At 33.9% G+C, this 21,502-nt stretch overlaps 1 protein-coding gene across 1 annotated transcript in view; it reads right to left on the bottom strand.

The window, feature by feature from the left end:
- The window catches only part of SEMA3D (semaphorin 3D), a 206,559-nt gene that overhangs the window by 175,294 nt on the left and 9,763 nt on the right, over window positions 1-21,502 (bottom strand). The window lies entirely within an intron of this gene.

Below are 21,502 nucleotides of genomic sequence, written 5' to 3'. Positions count from 1 at the left end.
CTGCCACTTTCTCTGTGTCAAGGCTGACCAGACATTTACTTATTAACACCTTGGAAATGAACATGTATGAAATGCACTTGTACAGTTTGTGACTTTTATTGCAAATGAAGTAATGGTCAGGATGGCAATGATTTGAAATACAGTAGAACAGATTGTTTGCTTGTTTATAGGAAACTAGAAGGGAAGTATAAAGTGCACTTTGTAAATGTACCAGAGAGAACCATAAAGCTGAATAAGTGCATTGACTAAAATACAACACAAGGTGACAAGTCTAGGTTTACCCTAAATAATAGACAACCGTAAAAGATAATTGGGTTAGCTTTGAACACATAATCTTCTAGAGAAAAGAGTAAAACCTTTTTACAAAAAAATGCATAAATCTGAAAAGAATTTAGCTAAATTTAGATATTATTATTTTTAAAGGTACTAATTTTAAGATAAAGCATAAAATTGTGTCATGTTATTACTGACATCTCCATATTTTTCAAATTGATTGATTTAAAATAATGTAATGATCTTGATTTGCAAAGATTTTAAAAATATTTTATTATAAAAGTTTTCACACATACAGAAAAGTGAAAGTATACAAGAAAGCATCTGTACACTCATACCTGGATTCTACAATCAATCTTTTTTGACATTTCCTTTATTATCACGTTAAACATTCCAGCCAATCCTCCTGACTTAAAAAAAAAAGTTTCTCAAAGCAGGACAATGATATCTATATATGTTACCGCTAAACACTCTAGCAGAATAAAATTACTTGTATTTTCTCTTATAATTTAAATGTATATATTGCTAAGAGGTAAAAATAATTAATAAAATAGATGTCTTACTGTGCACTAAATCTCTTGGATGCTAGTTACTTATCCATTAGAGCTTAGTGCTTAGGAGGCTATCATCAAAATTTTAATGTACCCGATGGATGAATTAGTTATTTTGTTTTCCACAGGTTCATATAAAAACCCTAATAACACTTAGTCATATAGAAACTTAATGTGTTTCCAACAGGAGTGTAACATCCAAAAGAACACAAACATTAAATAGTAGACAAATCTAGGAATAGGCCCAGTTGATAGTGTTAATTAAAGACATTTTGCGAATGATTCACTTATATATTTAGGTACTATAAAACAAACCTATTATTTCAAAAAGTACAAAATAAGCAATAATTTATTTGCCTTTTAGAGATGTCATGCTTACATATAACAATGTTTTATTTTAGTTATATATTTATTTCTAATGGATGTTAGCTCTTCAACAGAATACAAATTATGAAATGTCTAATATTGCCAGAGATAATCTTTGCACTTACTATAGGGCAGCAAGTAATCAGCCCTTGACATTTCATTAAGTTGTGACACCTCAATCAACAACATTAAATGCTGAGCTCTTGAAAATATAAACGAACCATATGACTTATGCCATGTTTATTCAATCTCCTTTGTTTTAACAAATGTGCTTTTAAGTCCAAATGTGCACTGGCTTATCCAATTATTTTTATTTTTCTTCTGACAATTGTTAGCTTTTATCACCTGTTTGTTACATATATATGTGAAATATATATATATATATATATATACTTATTCGCTTAGAAATATAGACAAAATAAGCTTTTAATTTATATTACATCATGCTGTAACATAAGTGATTTTTTTTTTTTTTTTTTTGAGATAGTCTTGCTCTGTCACCCAGGCTGGAGTGCAGTGATGTATTCTCAGCTTATTGCAACTTCTGCCTCCCGGGTCCAAGTGATTCTCCTGCCTCAGCCTCCTGAGTAGCTGGAACTACAGGTGCATGCCAACACATCCGGTTAATTTTTGTATTTTTAGTAGAGACAGGGTTTCACTGTGTTGGCTAGGATGGTCTGGATCTCCTGACCTTGTGATCCACCACCTTGGCCTCCCAAAGTTCTGGGAAATACAAGCATGAGCCACCATGCCTGGCCATAAGTGATTCTTAAGATAATAAAGCAATCTCCAACTTCAATGTATTCATAGAATTCTAGAGCTTGATTCTTCCAACTTAAAGAAATAATTGAATTTTCCAGAGTGTAAAGTTATAAAAATCACATTTCAGAAAATTAATAACTCTTTAAGGCCTATGGTCTTAACTACATTTTAATTCGGCATTAAGAATTCATACTAATTTATGAGCAAACTTCATCCCTTATGAGCTGTTTACATTTTCCACCAAAGTCATCATCTATAAACCATTTATATTCATGAAGCATAGAGAACACACACAGAAAGAGAGCTGGCAAAGATTTTAAAGTAATCTTTTTCATAGGTTCTTTATGAAATAAATCAACCTGTTTACCAAAACACCATAAAAATATTATTAGCTTAACAGACAGGAAGAAGAAAATAGTTATATCATGCACATATCTTATAGCCTATAGACACTTTATGGAAATTCCCACAAGAAAAAAAACACAAAAAGTAATGGTTCTAAACATGCTTTGTTTGGAATAATGATGCCATTAACACTTGGCACTACAGTGCCCACATGGAAGTATGTTTGTATAATGGTTTCCTTTACTCTTTATAGAGATAAACACAGTAGGTTGCTGTGCAAAGAGGCTGACATGGTTCAGGAATAAATGGCACTTTGAAATATAGATAGTCTCACTGTTTCTGGCACAAGCCTACCTTTTCAGTCTGATTTAAAAAAACAGATCTAGGTTTTGATTGTATTTCTTATTTTTATAACTATATAATGCCATCATTTTTAAGCTTAGATGAATAAAGTCAATAATAAGAATGTAGCAGTAAATAAATAATGTTAATATCAAATAAGGTAACAATTTTGATATCGATGTTAAAATATTGGCATAGTATAATAAAAATAACTTGTATGAAAGATTCTGGTTATTTTCAAAATATTAACCAAAAGATTTTTGTTTCTCCAAGTGAGACTAAATTCCTGAAAAGATACTTTTATAGGTTAACACTTTGGTATGCTTAAACAGCCCCCCTCTGTACATTTTATGTGCCTTTTCTCCATAATTTGACCCTTACCCACACTCTGTGTATACTGTCTGAAATGTGCTCACTATAATACTCTGATGCCTGAGTTTTTTGCACCATGTCTCAATATAATCTTATATTTCCTTTGTTACTTGAATTTTGCAAGGCTTATAAGTAAATAAAGTGCATCAGTTTATGCTGTACATACATCAACGTTGTTTGGGGAGAACAAAGCAAAACAAAGCAAGCCAACAAAGGCTCTGCTGGGTAGAGATGTGGCTCCTCTCCTCAGCAACACCCAGTAGTCCTCACGTTTTCACTTCAGTCACCCAAAGCACACTGATTTGTACCATCAGAAATTTTCTGTTCTCCTAAGATCAGAAACTCAGAATTTCTAGCCCTTTCCACAAATTCCTCATTGTAACTTAATTCTCCCCTTCTCACCAACTGTGTGTACAATGTGCCTGCTTTGTTAACCATATCAATTCTCTTTACCATCGCCTCAGCTACTGGTAGGACCCAATACCTTTGCCTGTTTTTCCCCCTTACTTATCTTAGACCCTCATATTCACTTATTTTGAAAATTACTGGCTGCACTTTCAGCTAAAATTTTGTAACTAAGTATAAACACATAAATCAGTTGGCAGTGAGGGTGGAGCAGGCTGTTAAATTGCAGTTTCCAGGCCAAATATTTCATGGCAGCAAGTCACAGAGGGGTGATAAAGAATCTGAATTAATCATGAAAACACTCCAGGGGGTAGGACAGAATCTACCACTTTTTAATAGCCATTGACTTTAAAATTGATTCCCAAATCTGTAGTGCCAGATTCAAATTTTCTTCTAGCTCTAGTCTTCATGTGTCTTTATCAGCTAATTCATGAATGATTACATGATTTTCCATCTTCTGTCACTTCCATCCTCTGGTCATATACAAACCACATGTGTACTCTGAAGGTGTTTTGATACAATTGATTTGGTAGGCAATGGGGAGCCATGTGGTTTTTATAAACCAGAAAGACAAACTTTTCAAGTGTTCAAGGTTCTTCTCAATATTACCTAAATTTATTATGGTTTTATCTCTAACTAGTTTTCTCATTTGTGAATAAAATGATGTCTTATTCTCACTTAATTATATTGCTGAACTCCACTCCAGTTATGGATGAGAACACAGTGATAGAGTGTAAGTGATTTGATGTAGCTGCAGAGCTAATAGCTTTGACAGCAGGCCATCCAATACCAGTGCTGTATTCTTTCATTCACACTGTCCTGCAGATGGTAGGATTTCAGTAACCATTATATGACTGGAGGAAGGAAGACAGAAAGACAGGAGAGAAGGAAGTGGAGGAAGTGAAGAAAGAGAGAGTGACCAACTAGTGTTCAAGAAACACAAGCCATAATTTCTACAGTAACTACTCCAGAGATATCATATCTATCACATCTCTCTACAAACTACATAATTTATGGATAAAAGTGAACTGTTATTTTATTACTTATTATGAATTGCAAACAGTAATATTAAAAATATAGCCCAATTCAACTTTGATAAAATTGAGTTTTCAAGCCTAACAGGTTAAGCTACTTATTGATCTGATAAAAACAGAAAGTTAAGGCATTATATAAATATAAGGAAATATGTGTTGTTGTTGTTGTTGTTTTTACCATGGAAGTGTGAAAGAAATTGATATGGTTAAGAGATAAATGAGCATGCAGTCAGAATGACAGAGATTAATATTAGGACCAGCATGAAAGTATAGAATTGGGAAGATACTGAATCTGATCAAGATACAGAAAAAAAAAGGGGGGAAATAAACACATGAATAATATATGACTGAGGCAGAATGAGTAAAATAAAAACTATAAAGAATAAGACAGACAGAGTCATAGTGAAAGAGAGAGAGAGAAACTGGAACCAAGATTTCCATGATGGAAAAAGAATGAGCCAGAAGGCACTTATAGGAGAATGGGGGCGATGCGGTGTGTTTGACTCTCTGCCTGTAGAGACAGGCATCATCACTCTAATGAGAACCTTGGGGAACAAGAAAACATCATAGCAGCACAGGAAGTAATGGGATCCTCCTAAACAGGACTGGTGGGATTGTACCTGGTGTTCAGACCCAGGCACCTCATTATCCAAAAGGTACAGGGAAGCTGGAAGGAGTTCAGAGACACGATGGGAAAATGAGTAAGATGCAAGGAAAGATGATTTCTGTTGGAAGATTAAAGCAGTAAAGAAGCACAACTTGGATGAGCAACAAGTTGATGGGCAACGTATCTATCTACCAACAAGTAAAAGATATAAAAACTCTGGAAGAAAAATGTATTATTTAATTCGGTACTAGGAGAAGAGGTTAATAAAGAATAACTGTAATGAAGCAGAAAAAAAATCAACCCTCAAATTAGGAAGTGAAGTATAAAAATGCAAGCAATGACTACTTGCATGTATGGAGGAGAGAGATGGATAACACCAGTCGAACAATGTGAATAAAACACAGGCAACTTGACCACACAGATGGTTTATGATTCTGGACAACACAATCAACATAAAATAAGGAAATATTGGAATTATATTAGTAATTTAAACTCAATTTTCAAAGGGACTAAATAGTTTAGTTTCATCTTCCATGTTTTGTTGTTATACTAGTCTTTGCCTGAAATGGTAAATTAATTCAGCAGTTTCTAGAAGAGAACTAAATAAAATGGAATAATTCGTCCTTATAACATGGTTTTTATAGTTATTCTTTGTGTTGGTTTGTCAATTCATATCATAAAATATTAAAATGTAAATAAATAATGAATAATTATAGAGATTAAATATAAAATATTAAAATGTAATGAATCAGTCATATAATTAGCAATGGGGGAAATATAAAAAACATAAATAACATATAGTTAGATAGGAAAATAAATCAGAAATATTTTATGATTTGTTATCATAAAATTGTTTCTCTCTCCCCTGCTGTAACTTTGTGGGTATGAGAAACCCAGGCACCCATGGCCTCTGGAGGGCCAAAGAAGACAGAGCTGGAACTGAGGATGGTTGCAGGTTGAGTAGACGGGCAGAGGTACAGGAAGCAGGAAGGGAGAAGACAATTATCATTCATGTAGGAGTGAGATGGCTCTTCACAGAAGGAAGCAAAGAATTCTTAGGTAGGACTTATTTATCCATAATAACACATGCTGTTGCATGTACATATAGGCCAATCTGTGTTTTTTCTCTATGAATCACTCTATAATCTCTGTAATACCCATCATAGGAAGAAACTGAACTACCTACACGGTATTATTTTTGGATTATGATATTTGAATTAGCAAAACAGGTATCACAGATGTCACACACCATCTCACAACTTAAATATTCACAGTGCTGCATAAAAAATATTTTTCTTTAAACTCAGTGTAGATGTCTGTATTTTAAGAAACATCTGATGCACAATTGAAAACTCTGAATAAATGAAATTCTCACTCTAGTCAGATTGTCTATTTGTTTTCATTTTACACCTGTGTTTGTCTGACAAACACCCATCTCTGTGTTTTGAGAGTCAATATAACAATAATCTGTACCTCTTTTGTAGCTGTTCCCAATTTGTAAAATGTGTGTGTGTTTTTAAATCTCATTTGAATTTCAACTTTGGAGTTAGATATTGCTTGTCTTCTTTTTCACAAATAACAAAGCAAGAATCAGAGGGGTTACCGAGCAGCTAAAGTCAAATAGAAAAGGACTAACAATAGCAAAGACCTGTATCCTCCAACTGCCCAAATTGGTTGGACAGTTGGAGGATGTGTTTTCTGTATTTCCTGTGTGATTTTTGTACTAAGTTACAGCACCAGTATGTATTTCCTGTATACCAGGATGTATTTTCTGCATTTCCTATGTGATTTATGTACTAAGTTACAGCACCAGTAAACACAGAGTTAACAAAACAGTGATTATTACATAAGACCACACCTTTATCATGAGTTTTTTGGGAACCATAGAAAGTGCAATTATTGGCTGGACACAGTGGCTCACAGGAGGTTACAGTAAGTCGAGATCATGCCATTGCACTCCAGCCTGAGCAATAGAGCGAGACTCCCTCTCAAAAAANAAAAAAAAAAAAACAAAAAAACAGAAAGACAAAAACGGTGCAATTATAAAAGAAAAATGAAAGAAGCAGGTGAAGTAGATCAGGTAAAAATAAATAATAACAAAAGTTATTTGCTTAAGTTTCCAGAATGTGTAGCCATTTATTGTGACAGAATAATCTTTGTTTTCAAAGAATGACAACTCATGCCACAGTGAAAAAAGCCAGAAATTTCAGGTAGATGTAAGCATTCTGACCAAAAGGACACTCTAAAGATAATCAGTGGGGTGGAGCAGTAAATGGAAGGAGGGACAATATGGGAGAGGTATACTGGGAGGGTAAAGAAAACCTGAGGAAGAATGTAGAAAAAGAGTGGAAGCTTCGATGAGTTTCCAGAAGGTAAAAACAAGCATATGCACAAAAAGAAGCTTGGCAACATCTTCCCAAATGCACCAAGGAGCAATCTGCAGAACAGAAGTTTCCAGTAGCTGAGAGGAAATACACTTAGCAGAGGCAAACATCATCTTGGACCTGACTGAAAGGAAAATAACATTTAAAATGTTCAGACTCCTTGGAAGACAGAAGTAAAGGAACTGAGTCAGCGATTGAATGTCATAAGGCAGAGGCTTAGAGGCCAAGGACATCCAAAGAGGTGAGCTAACGAGAAGGAAAGAAAGGATGTGAAGTAAGAATATAAAATAAGTATACATAAATATAAAATATATAGTAAGATTAGAAAGAAAAACAGAATAGAAAGAAAATTCAAAAAGGCACTTTGAAAGCGTCCTCTCCATGAAAATGAGCTAATGCTTATGCAGCAGTGAAGAACTTAAACTCTAAAATCAAACTGCCTGGGTCCACATTCTATCTTCACAGCTTAGTATGAGGAAATTGGGGCAAGTTATTTAATTACCCTATGCCTCAGTTTCTTCACTTGTAAAAAGAAGAAAATTATAACACCCGCCACAGAATAAATCAAGATAATTCAGTAAGAAAATTATTATAAAGCATATAGTGCTTGCCACCAGAGTGAATAGCAACATACAGCTTTTTTTTAAATTTCCAAAGTCATGACAAGATTTATAATACTTCAAAGATCAGAAATGGGATCTGGAAAAAAAGGCTATAAAATGATCAGCATGATGTAAAAATAAGAAAAAAACTAATCAACTGTCCAACAGAAAGGATAAAAGGACAGTAGGAAAGAATTAGGTAATTTAAAGATGCATTTTAAAGTAATAAATAAAGTAAAAGATGTTACTTAAAATGTATCTGATCCAAGACAATTTACTATGAAAAATGCAAATTCATGGAAAATGGGCAAAGAAGCCCCTTATTTCTGAAGACCCAATTCAGAAATCCAGCTTCAAACATTTAAAGTGACTCCCTTCTTCTCATTCCCAGAATTGCTTTCAACCAGTCAAATGTTTCAATCCTGATTCAAGTAAATAACCAAGCATTTCATATCTGAATGATTTTCCAAAACAGGAAAAGTAATTTTTGCCAATCTTTCAAATATAACTTACACTGAGTAAAATTAGAGACCCTCAATTTTCATGTTATAAATTTTTATATTGTGAATGGAAACATCAATAATAACATTATTAATCACCAATATTTTAAAAATGTTTACTAAGAAATAAACTTTACACATCTTATTTCAGACTCTTGGGAAGACTTTTCAAAAATACTAATTAGTTTGTAATAAACTTGATGCTCAGAGAAATGTCGCCAGTGCTTCAGGTCTTGCAGTCAGTCAGTAGCTGAACATGGATTCGAATAAAAGTCTCTTTGAGCAAAAGTCTGTCCTTTTTATAATGTTGCTACATTGGAACCTTCACTTGAATAATAATTTGAACTGAGTCACCACATGTTATCATTGTAGAATGATACCACCATCACGAATTTAAACTAGTTATTAACTAGTTGTTTGTTTTAACCCAAATCTATCTCTACATCTGTATGTATCTATTCATATATTTATTTATCTAAACTCTTATGAACTTGATAACCAAATTTCTTAAAACCCAGGCATATAGAGAGCATTTTTGGACTGCCAATCTTTAAAAAATATTTTTTTGGAAAGGAAAACTAGATTTCCTCAGTCATTATAAGTTCTCATAGTCTGAGCATTTCTCCAAGCTGCATTTGATTTTCATGCTTAAAGACGCATGGATTTTTTCATACAACACAGCCTCTAAAGACAAGCCAATTACTTCGTCTTGTGTTGAAGTGAAGAAAGTGACTTGATACAATACAGGAGGAAAACTTTCATAGTTGTAGTTTATTGAAAGACTGAACATCAGCCACTTATGTGGCACACAAATATTGTATAACACATTTTATATACTACTTTAGGATTTTTCTGGATAATGTTGACAGTAAGAAATTTTAATTTTAAATACTGATTTTAGAACCTATATAAAGCGCAACTCCATTGTATTTGTAGCTGGTAAATAAAATGTGGCCTTTTATTTAAGGAAACAACAGGCACTTAGACATATAAAATATGTATACAAAGAGCTATAACTTAGGCAAAATTAAAGTGCTATACAAGAAATACAGAAGATGAATTAAATAGTAAAAAATATTTCTTGAGTGAGCTGGATAGGAGATGTAGTAGAATCAAATAAAATTTCACAGTAGAGAAATCATTTAAGCTAGAGTTTGAGAGTAGATAATGTCTCAAGAGACACATAAGATATGGCATGAGAAAAAACCTGATGTAATAGTTTCATATGGCTAAAATAAGCACATTCATATGGCTAAATTGCAAAGGTAGATTACAATACAATCATGACAAGGGTATTGTGTTTAGACTGGATTCTCCCATCACTTGCAGTAGAGAGTGAATGACATCAGAGGTGTCCAAACAAGGTATTCGCTTTATTTGGGTTTACCTTATCAGGCAAAAATCATGCTTCACCCACAATAGTTTCATCACCTGTGATTTTTCAATATCTGGATGTATATACGTACCTTTTTTTTAAGTTCACAATATACTTCTTTAAATACAATTCATGTCATTCCCTTTAAACTAAGAAGGACATCAATTATTCCCAACCCTTCTCATATAAAATAGGAGCAAGTATGTGGTGTAAGTCTCCATTTATGGAGAAAATGTGTGATAGAGAAGGAAATCACACATCTCAAACGCTACAAAGTATTTGCAAAAGTCAGCCTTTTACAGAAATATTCAGAAAAGATGCTAAAAACAAGAAGCAAGGGAAAATGCAGATGGGTTCATATACTTTAAAAGTATACTTTAAGAAAACTATATAAATATGTATCTGAGTATATAATGCACTTTATCAATTTTTTTATCAATAGAATAATGTACCAAGGAGATGGTTAACGGCATGAGCATGCTTAATAACCAATATAATTTGCTTGGAATAGCATTGTTCTTACTTTATTTACTACTATATTTCACACACTTACACACATATATACATTCAAACATGCGTTTTCTATATATACACATGACACTTAATGTCATTGTTAGTTTTGCTTAAATTATATATTTTTTTACATGATGTTGATCTTACCAAATAAAGTCTTACTAACAATGACAAAGGTTTTAAAATTAATATCCTAACTTGGTTAGGGCTTATGATAAAATGAGAACAGGAATATGAGTTAGAAGACTAATAAAATAGCTCAGGCAAAAGAACATGAAGGTTTGAATCATGGTGTTGGCAGTGACGATGGAAAGGAGGCAAGTTTTAAGAAAACTTGCTGAAGTAATTGGAAATATAGAGCAAAGGAAAGTGACAATAATAGTAGCTAACATTTATGAGATATTTCTAAGGACCAGACATTATTCTAACTTGTGAACATATATTAACTCAATCCACACTGTAATTTATTAAATACCCTTATTACTTCAATTGCAGATGCTGAATCTAAGCCATAGAGAGATAAAGCAAGTTGCCCAAGGCTATAAGCTTGTTAGTGACAGAATCAGGATGAGAACCCAGTTGGGACTAGGTTCACAGGACCTGCTCTGTATTGCATCAGAGATGACTGATATGTAAAGTTCAAACTAGCCATATGATGTGAACAGAAATAAAGAAAAGAGGTTAAGTGGGTCAGTGAAGGAAAAAATAAAAATAAAAGCCATGTTTTATTTTGGACATTGTATATCTTAAGGGCTGAAAGAACATTAAAGTAGATTTAAAAAACATGAGCTAGAGGTTTTGCACAGAGGTGATAATGGATTACAGCCAAAGCAACTGATTAGAACTATTATCTAAATGATGGTATACAGTGAATGTGAATGTAACTTACCAAATTAAAGAAAATTTAACTGAAACAATGTCCTGAAATCAATACAAATGTATTGAGAAATATCCATTAGCAAGGGTGGCTGGAGAAACAGCAGATATCTCATTAGACACAGGTAAACTGAAACCCACCTGAAGATGGTAAAAAGCCAAAACAAGATTATGTTTCATCATGCAGAAAGCTACATCAACTACATTGAAATGTCAAGAGATGGAATGTTATAATAGGCTGAAACATTTTGCTTGAAATGCCTCATCTGGAGGTCTTGGCTGGTTAAATAGAGAAGTGTGGCCAAGAGTATCTGGAAATACACAGAACAGTCAAGGGTGGGGATGTTCTCATGGAAACGTAAAGCATTTCAACGGGAATGAAGAGAAGTAATGAGAAAGCTAGAAGGATAGATGGTTGTGCTATAAATTTTCACCTTTGAATGACATAATTTACTGTAAAGCTGATACTATTGTTGGAGATCAATTTGTGGTATATTAGTAAGAATGTGACTTTGTCCATAAAATTATCTTGATTTATTGTTATAAATACACAGAAATATCTTCAGGAAGCATTATAAGCACTCAAGGTCTACCTGTATAGAGATATTATCAAAAGACCAATACATTTATAAAGGAAAGGTATATTTTAATGTCAACTCGCCAGTTTTAAAAAATACATCTAAAACTTGGGGAATTATTATTCCAGGAAGGATGGAATTTCCCTCTACAGGAAAATATTCACAACTGAAAGATATAATGCGATAAATAAACACATGATTTAAAAGAAAAATAAGACTGCACATCTGCTTCCTGATAGAATTATGATGAATATATTGGGAAACGTTTCTTTTGGTTTCTATTATTAAAGGTGACCACATCAAGAAAGCATGATGTTGCGTAAAAACATTATCTTTCTCTTTGTTCACAACCAGATAATAAATGGAAAATGGTATCATTTTAGATAAGTCTACCTCCCACAGACAAAGAGCTATTAAAAAAACACTAGTAGAGGTATTCTATTCTGTTGTCATGAATATTTTTGATAAGGATTTACATTTTGGACTAAAGTGTGTACAACAATTGAAAAGTTTGACAGAATTTCACACTTTTCCTATCACAGTCTAATGGCAGAAGTAGATTAATCAACCTGTGGCTCTTATTATTTATTAAAGACCACTACAACTATGTGGAAAAGTGTCCATCTCCACCTACAGACACCAACCACTACTATTGGGTAGCTTGGTGGGGAGAGGATACAATTAGACAGTAGTCCCAAGAAAGCTTCATCCTTTCTATAGGCTACTCAGAACACAGTTTCCAAGCAATATCTAACAGCACATACTACTTAACTTTTTATCAATGTGTGATCAATTCTTAGTTTTTATTTAAAAATAGCTCAGTGACTATCAAAAACGTCTTTTTTTACAAGTTAGTGTATAAGTGCAAGTTGTCTTCAAAACATGCCTATCCCTGAATGATAGGTTTATGCTTCCTGAATGATAATGTCACAGTAAAATTAACAGATAAGAGCAATGTAAATTCAAGGGTACTCAAGTAAGATAAAGAATCCAAACAATGACTTCACAATTTACAGTAGTCTGGGAAAATTGTCTGAAATGACTTAAGTCAGGGAGAGCATCACAAAGGACACAAATGAATAAAAACATTATTTATTTTACACTAACTTATTGAGAATCTACCATGTATCTATGAGTGTCAGAATGGAAAGATGATCATCAAGACTGACATGTTCCCGCCCTAATAGAGTTCAGGTTATAATGGAGGACATAGACCCGAAATAGGCAATTTCAATGAATAAGTGTTATACTTGGAGGAGAAGCATTTGGGTCAGTGTGTGATTTCATGTTATTTACTGTAATTATAAAAATGACTTTACACAAGAAATTTCTGAAAGTTGCTGTCTGCAAACACTCTTCTATGTACAATATATAGTATATGTAATCATATATATGCAGTATATATAATCACATATATACATGATAGAATTAGCATGTTACATGAAAGGCACTTATGTATACATGCATATACATGTATACATATGAATAGACACTTTTATAATGTTAATAAATGGTACACATTTATAAATGTACTATTGTGCTTTTGTTGTTGTTGTTTTTGAGATGGAGTTTTACTCTGTTGCCTAGGCTGGAATGCAATGGCATGATCTCAGTTCACTGCAACCTCTGCCCCCAGGCTCAAGCAATTCTCCTGCCTCAGCCTCCCAAGTAGCTGAGAGTACAGTATTTTTTGCTCATAACATTCTTTTAAATGAAGATAACCTAAACTCAAATGAGAATGAGCTGACACTAAGGCAAAATAGAGTACTCTGAACATTTTCATGGTTTATTAATATTACAGAGACTGAAATGTCCATCTTTCCATCTAACACATTTTTAAATTAAATCAATACTGCCACCTAAGACACTGATTTGAGATATCTTTGAAAAAGGATAATTAAGTTTTTGATTCTAACAAAAAGTGGAAAAGATGTGCTGCAGTATCTATTTCATCATTTATTTAAACAAAAATATTTTACTGATGCTACACACAACTCAGGATTTTAGATTCTGTTTTCAAAGCTGTACTTAGATTTTTTACATTTGCAATTACGAATCAACACGTATTGATTGCTACACTAGGTATCACACAGAATGAATATGAAATGTGGACAAAAGTGTCTACTCTTAAAAACTGATAGTTTGCCAATGAGACGAAGTGTCCATATAGAATAGTTTTAAATTTAAATTGTTTATTTTGAAGAGTGAATGTGTGTTTGTGATTGTGACAAGAAACATAAGTTCAGTGTATATATATTCTGATTTGGTATTCCGATGGAGAAGGTGAAATTGGATTTGGTTTTCAAAAAATAGAATACCAAAAGATTTAAAAGTGAGAGAGAGAAAGAAGGAATTCCATTCATGATGAACAGCATATTTAGGTCCAGAATGCTGGACCCTAAATATTAAACATACATGACAACAAATAAGTATTCAACACTTTATTTCACAAAATAAATATTTAGTAGGATTACCATTGGTTTCTATTTCTAGTTCTGTGATACATGTCTCCAAGTTGCTGCCTGAAGAAACCTCTATTTTCTGTATCTCATTATTTCAGTAGTCTGAAACAGTCACCTTCTTTTAGCAGGAAAATGTCATGAGGTATTCTATATACTGCTGGGATCAAGTCTGACCTCAGACCTTCTATGTATGTGGAAAGATGTTTCTTGTTCCATTGTGAATTTTGGAAACATACAACAATCATTTCAAAAAGTATAATATTAATAAGAAAGTTTGAATCTTAGGGAACCTAGGTTCTGAGAGGTATACAAAAAGTTCTATGTCAGGCAGAGTGCTTTGAATATAGAATACGGCAAGATCATAAACCATATGAATATCAGGCAGTTAAAGTCTGACATAATAGTCTTATAAATTATTTCTTATATTTTTTTCTGGTATCCTTCTGTTCTATCCTCATTACCATTGCAATAGCCTAGCGCATATCACATACATGAAAGGGTTAATTAATCTCCTTGAAAATAACTCCTAGGTTCATCTTCCTAAGACACTAATTCTTGGGGTACTTCATTGTTCAAAGATATTCAGTGGTTCCCCACCAACTATGGAATAAAATCCAAATTCCATGTACTAGCATTTTAAGTTTCTGCACACAGTAGAAGGCCAGTGTATATTGGTAAGAACACGGCAAAACACTAATGTTTATTTTTAAAATAACAATGGCGTCAGGAACCAGAATAGATTCTTTCTTTATATATTCTCTTTAAAATGCATTGCATTTTGGATGCAAAATTGTCATTTACCTCTATCTTAATATATAAGTATATTAAGGCTGATAGAGTTAAATAACTTTCCAACTTTCTCAAATAATTAATAGAATAATTGTGACTGTGACTCAAAAGTGAACTTGCTTTCCACCGCAATGTAGTGTACAGATTTGTGCATACAAAATCACAACCAGCAGAAGATGTGGTGAAATCAAATAAATGTAAACCCTTAAGTGGATGATCAATTACCGTAGACTAGGGCCTGCTGGAAAAAACATCAAGGCTGAGAGGTTACAGTTAATAATTTATGTGTATTTCCCATTTAAATAATAACTGGAATGAGCAAGTTGAATGGGCCACTGAAGATAGTCTATCAAGAGAAAAATAAAAGAACCATGGACAAAGAGAATGTAGTGAGAGGAGAAGAAAGCAACCATGGTGGAGCTAGGGAGGGAACAGTCAGGGGAAACCTAGGAATTGTGGGGACCTCAAAATAAGAACCCACATAATAGCCCTAAGATTGGTCCATCTTTCCTACCTGTCTTCAATTCTGTGCTACGGACCTGGAACAACAATTGTTACCTTGATCAAGATCAACCTGTTTTTCGTGAGTGGGAACAACCCAGAAAACCCACTACTTGACTGGAAGGACTCTTGAATAACACCTCAAGGTAATAATTTGAAAAACGACACCCTCTGCTTCCCCCACAAAGTTGATATTAAATTAATATTAAAATTAATTAAAAATTAATATTATCTCATTTGTTAAAAATCTCATAAACAAGCCAGTATATTTATAACATATATTCACTAAAGTAATAAATAAAAGCACATAAGGAATGAGTTAATTCATATATAAAAAAGGAAAAATAATACAAATAAAACAAAAATGAACTTTGAATTGAATTGACTCTTGGATTTAGTATTTTACATTGTTTCCCTCTCTTCATTTGCTCTAACAAAATTATACTTGAGGACTCTTAGAATAGAAAATGCCACATGCTTTGAAGAAATAGGAACAATTTTACACTCTTTTTGGAAGTGTAAATTAGTTCAACCATTGTGGAAGACAGCGTGGTGATTCCTCAAGGACCTAGAAATAGAAATTCCATTTGACACAGCAATCCCATTACTGGGTATGTATCCAAAGGATTATAAATCTTTCTACTATAAGGACACGTGCACACGAATGTTCATTGCAGCACTGTTTACAATAGCAAAGACCTGGAACCAACCCAAATGCCCATCGATGATAGACTGGATAGGGAAAATGTGGCACATACACACCATGGAATATTATGCAGCCATCAAAAACGATGAGTTTGTGTCCTTTTTAGGAACATGGATGAACCTGGAAACCATCATTCTCTGTAAACTGGCAGAAGAGCAGAAGATCAAATACCACATGTTCTCACTCATAGGCGGGTGTTGAACAATGAGAACACATGGACACAGGGAGGGGAGCATTACACACTGGGGTCAGTTGGGGAGAAATAGGGGAGGGATGGTGGGAGGTGGGGAGTTGGGGAGAGATAGCAAGGGGAGAGATGCCAGATGTAGGTGATGGGGAGGAAGGCAGCAAATCAGACGGCCACATGTGTACCTATGCAACAATCTTGCATGTTCTTCACATGTACCCCCAAACCTAAAATGCAATTATATACATATATACACACATATACATGCATATATATACATATACACACATACATGAATATATATGCACATATATATATGAGGAAAGGCTTCTTTTCCCTTTGCACTTGAAAGGGTACAAGAAACATTTTACACCAATCTATCTGCAAACATAGGACAATATTTAATGTTCCAAAGATGAATATTTTAGAGTGAATATTTAGAAATCAGTAAACAATTATTTGTGGTTACTTAGAAAATATTCAGAGTATTTTAAATTATTTATTTTGAAGTGTTTATTCTTCTTTATCCTATCTCTAAAACATTTCACTTTCTGTAGACAGGGTTTTATAAATTATTATAAAATTTGATATATTGATGAGAAAGCAAAAGCAAAAGAGAAAATTATGGGAATAGACTAATTTGAAACCATACCAAGAAAAGCATTCAACAAGTATTTTCTCATAAAATAATCAGAACATTATTCGGCGTCCCTTCAACTTGCTCAGAAGCTGAAGTGACCTTTAAGTTCAATTTCTGGAAAACATCATTGATTAACATACTTTGCTGTTTCTATTAAGCAGTATTCTAGTGAATGGCCAAGTAGATGGAACAAAGATGCACTTTGCACATTAGATTCCCTACAGATTCAGGAGTTATTCATTTATCTCTGGGCTCTCCGTAAACTTGCTTCTTGAGGGATGAGTGCTTAGCTTCTGTTACACAACTTGATTCCACAAGTGCTGCAGTGCAGGATTCTACAAAGTCCTCTGAATCTCAAATTTAGGGAGCAAGAATTCTGGGCAATCTTATTAACTAGACAGCTCAAGTAGGGCAAGTTGAGTACTGGTGTGTGGTCTAGAAAAGATTCCATCTCCGGGCATGAGACTACACTATGGAGAATGTTTCTGGGCTGAGTTCCAGATCCTTGAGTGAGTGGATGGTGGATTAGGTCATTTTGTTTTCCCTCACTTTCTTATGAAGGAGACTAAAATAGAATATTCTGAAACAGCAGAATAGTGACAGCATTTAACAAAAGGTCCAAAGAGCAATACCAGGTTAGAAAAGGCACAAGCAACAAGGCACAAAAGGAACAAGGTAGTGATCACACAGTGAAAGTTAACTCGGCAAGGAGATGAAATGAGACCAGACCCAACTTGGAAGGCTAAATAAATAGCTATGCAGTGAGTTAAAAAGAAAGAGAGAAAAGAGAGAGAGTTGAACAAATCTGCGTTGCACATTTGAGGGTGGATAACTGTAGCAAAAAATATATAATGTTATGAATACAGTAGTAGATAGTTTTAAAGTGAACACAGAGCTGCTAGGAAAGATGTCTGAGAATTCAGAGGAGGTGTCTAAGGGTTTTACTACTTGCTGTTCAGCTCCTATAACTGGCTAATTCTTCTGTGGCAACTAGTACTAAGGCTTTACTCTGTCCTGGATTCTTCCTCACATCACTATAACATATCTATTGCACTGTGCCCCAAATTATCCCTTTAAACACGCTTCCATGCCAAAAGAGGTGGACATATTCAATTCTAAAACACCATTGTCTTATTGAAGTAGGCCACCAAGGGGTTATTCTTTAAATGAGATGGATAAAACTCAGCAGATAAAAAATATGAAGGCAGGAGAACAATATATGAATGGAGTGGGAATTCTATCTACTATAATATGCATAGTCTGTGTAAGACAGAGGAAAAGTAACATATAGCTATTGTAATATGCCATATAGCATTTGGTTTCCCTGTATTAACCCATATATTTCTCTCGATAACCCTATATTAGTGCTTTCATTAACTCCAATTAAAAAATGGGATACTGAGACGTAGGAAGTAACTTGTCTGACTCACAAAACTAAGAGTTGACAAAGGTAGGATCTGGACCCAGGATGTCTTCTTTCATAGCCCATAGTCTCAGCCACTGCAACACATTCATTTCCATACTTTAAAGCCCCAGTTCAAAGTTACACTCATCAAGGACTCTAACACTTTTGGTTACCAGAGTGAGTGACTGCCTTTATAACTAAAATATTGAATAATCAGGACTAATCTCAGGGGTCAATCCAGGGATCCTGATGTGCTGAAATAACTGGGACCTAAGAAAGAAGTAAAGGATTGAGATAATACTTTGAACACAACCTCCACATAGATAAAAAAAAGATGAGGAAGAAAGTGATATAATTAAAAATAGGCTGTAGAAAAAAAAAGACCAAGACTAGAGATAGATCCTTTTGTTGATTTGTGTTTGACTTCATAAGGAGGTATGATTTAACCCATGGTGATAATGAATTCTTTTAGAATTGTCTACTTCAGGGCACCAGCCATATTTCTTCATCTGTGTTTCATCAGTGACTATTATAACACCCAGCATGTAGCAGGTGCACAATAAATGAAAGAAAAGATGAAAGGGAAGTTGGATTTAGAAGGACTTCAAAAGCAATATGAAACCTGAGAAATACAGGAGTGGCATAAGCTTTGTTATAAGGTCAATAGCCCAAGTTGTCATAAGACAGAAAAACAGACATATTAGATTCTGAATGGATTAATTTCAATTCAAGTATTAGAAACTGTGTACTTACTATGTGCAAGACTTGGCGGTATGCTATGAGAATATGGAAAAAGATACCTAGGTAACAACCATTTGGTTTGTATCCTTGAGAAACAATCTTGTGGCACTGGAAGAAGTAAGAGAGAGGGCAAGAGCTATTGGGGACTGAAAGAGATCTTACAAACAAGTGGGTAGATTTTGAAAGAAAAAAAACTTTTCCAGGTAAGATTTAGTGGGGGTCTTTTGGTAGGGAGTGGAGGCATCGGTTGATGGCTAGGAGAGGTGGTAGCAATAAAAGACATAAAATTATTCCAGTTGAAAGGGAAAATCATAGCCAGAGCTCCTTAGTGAAAGAACACAGAAAAACTGTAGAGCCATATGCTGCTCCATGTTGCTAATGCTGGTTTGCTCTGTTTAGCAATTTAGGAAATTTACAATAAATTTTTTTCTCATCCTAATACACTATTAACTTAAAGTGCATGCATACTTGAACACTGTCTGTACCCAGTTAGTAAAGGAAAAAAGGAAAACTCAAAATCTTCATGTATGATTACAGAATATAATATAAAAGGGTGGCAAGTATACAAAAGAATGATTGTTTGTTGACATGGAGATGATGGTTTTGTGACTGCTAAATACTAGGGGAAAGTAGGCCTGAACGGAATTGTTATTTTTAATAACTCGAGTGAAAGTGCACAGGATATGAAATGACTATTCTATTCACTGTACACTATTAACTTCTGAAATATGAATCAAAGTTCCATTTCCTGAAATATGAAAAGATCCATGTGATAGCGACACAACAAAAGAAGGCTTCTAAACAATCAATATCCAGAGACTAGGGATGGGATAGGGTGAGGAATCCTGTAACATCTTAGGCCAGGCTCTCTGAAGGTTTATTGAGTACACATGTGTAAGCATAGCATTCCTTCTCTTTGCAAGTTATTCCGGCCAAAAACTTGCCCTTTTTAAAACCTGAACAATGAATGCTCTCTGCCAAACCTCATCACAGTGAAGTCTAAGTCAACAATCCCCACAGCTCTGTGAAATGTGAATTCAGCCAAAGAAAGGGAAATGTTATTTACCCGTCTATATATCCAGCATGAGTGCCTTTGAACAGCTACTTTACAGGTGACAGAAGTCAAGTTCAAAAGCTGGCACTATAATTTCTTAATTTGTATTAACTTCTCCTTTCAAAATTACAAATAATTTGTCTTACACTCTCTTATCACACAGGGAATTTTGCAGACAGACTAATCTGGCTACTTTTATAATTGGCCAAACTGCCTGAGAGAGAGAAACATATAACAATGAATTCAGTTATGAAGGAGAAATATATAAATATATGAAGAGACAAGACAGAAGATAGTGTGGTCAAAAGAAGAAATTGTGAATTTTAAAATACACCAAGGATAAAGTTAATATATATAACTGCTAAAACATATAAAGAATTCACTCTCTGGTATGTAAAGTCAAATCTAAAACCTTGTTAACATATGAGATGGTTGTTTTTATTTGCAAATAAATTTTTAAAACTAGTACTCTAGTTGTGATTAAGTATTCACAAGCCATCTAGAAGATATATTGATAAAGTTTTAAAAAAGAGGTAATCAACATGAGTCTATACAAAAAAAGTGAGTTCTACATACCTAGTATGCAAATTGAGTATGCATTTGAAAAGCTTTATCCCTCTATTTGATTGAGCTAAGTTGCCAAGACAAGATCACCCTTTAAACATTTTTAAATTTCTTTGGTGTAACAGAAATTAAAATCCAAAATCAAAGATTCTGGTAAGAGCCCAAAGCATATTAGTCATATTGATCTTAGTCTGTTCAGGCACTTTTATTGTTTCAGAAAATTCAGTGGGCTATCACCCTTTAGCCACACATTCTGGGATCAGGTTCCATGACTTTTTCCAAAAAGTTCTTGTAATGTGTTTTGTATGCTATGACTCATACAAACTAAAACCAGAAAAAAAAAAAAAAAGCATGCCTAAACTTTCAGCCATTGCCCCAGTGTAACAGAAATTCAGCAGAACCTACAGTTAGCTGTAAAGCACAAAATCAGGTCATTATTAAATAATTATAAACATGAGGTAACAATCAAGAGTATGACACTGGTATGTATAAAAGCTTACACAGAAAAGGGAAAACAACTTTTGGTCTGACCGAAGGAAAGCTTCCCGAGAGACAGCAAAACTCAAAA

The sequence above is a fragment of the Cebus imitator genome, unplaced genomic scaffold (assembly GCF_001604975.1).
Source record: "Cebus imitator isolate Cc_AM_T3 unplaced genomic scaffold, Cebus_imitator-1.0 Scaffold26, whole genome shotgun sequence".
NCBI lineage: Eukaryota > Metazoa > Chordata > Mammalia > Primates > Cebidae > Cebus > Cebus imitator.
This window is presented reverse-complemented; position numbering and strand designations above follow the sequence as displayed.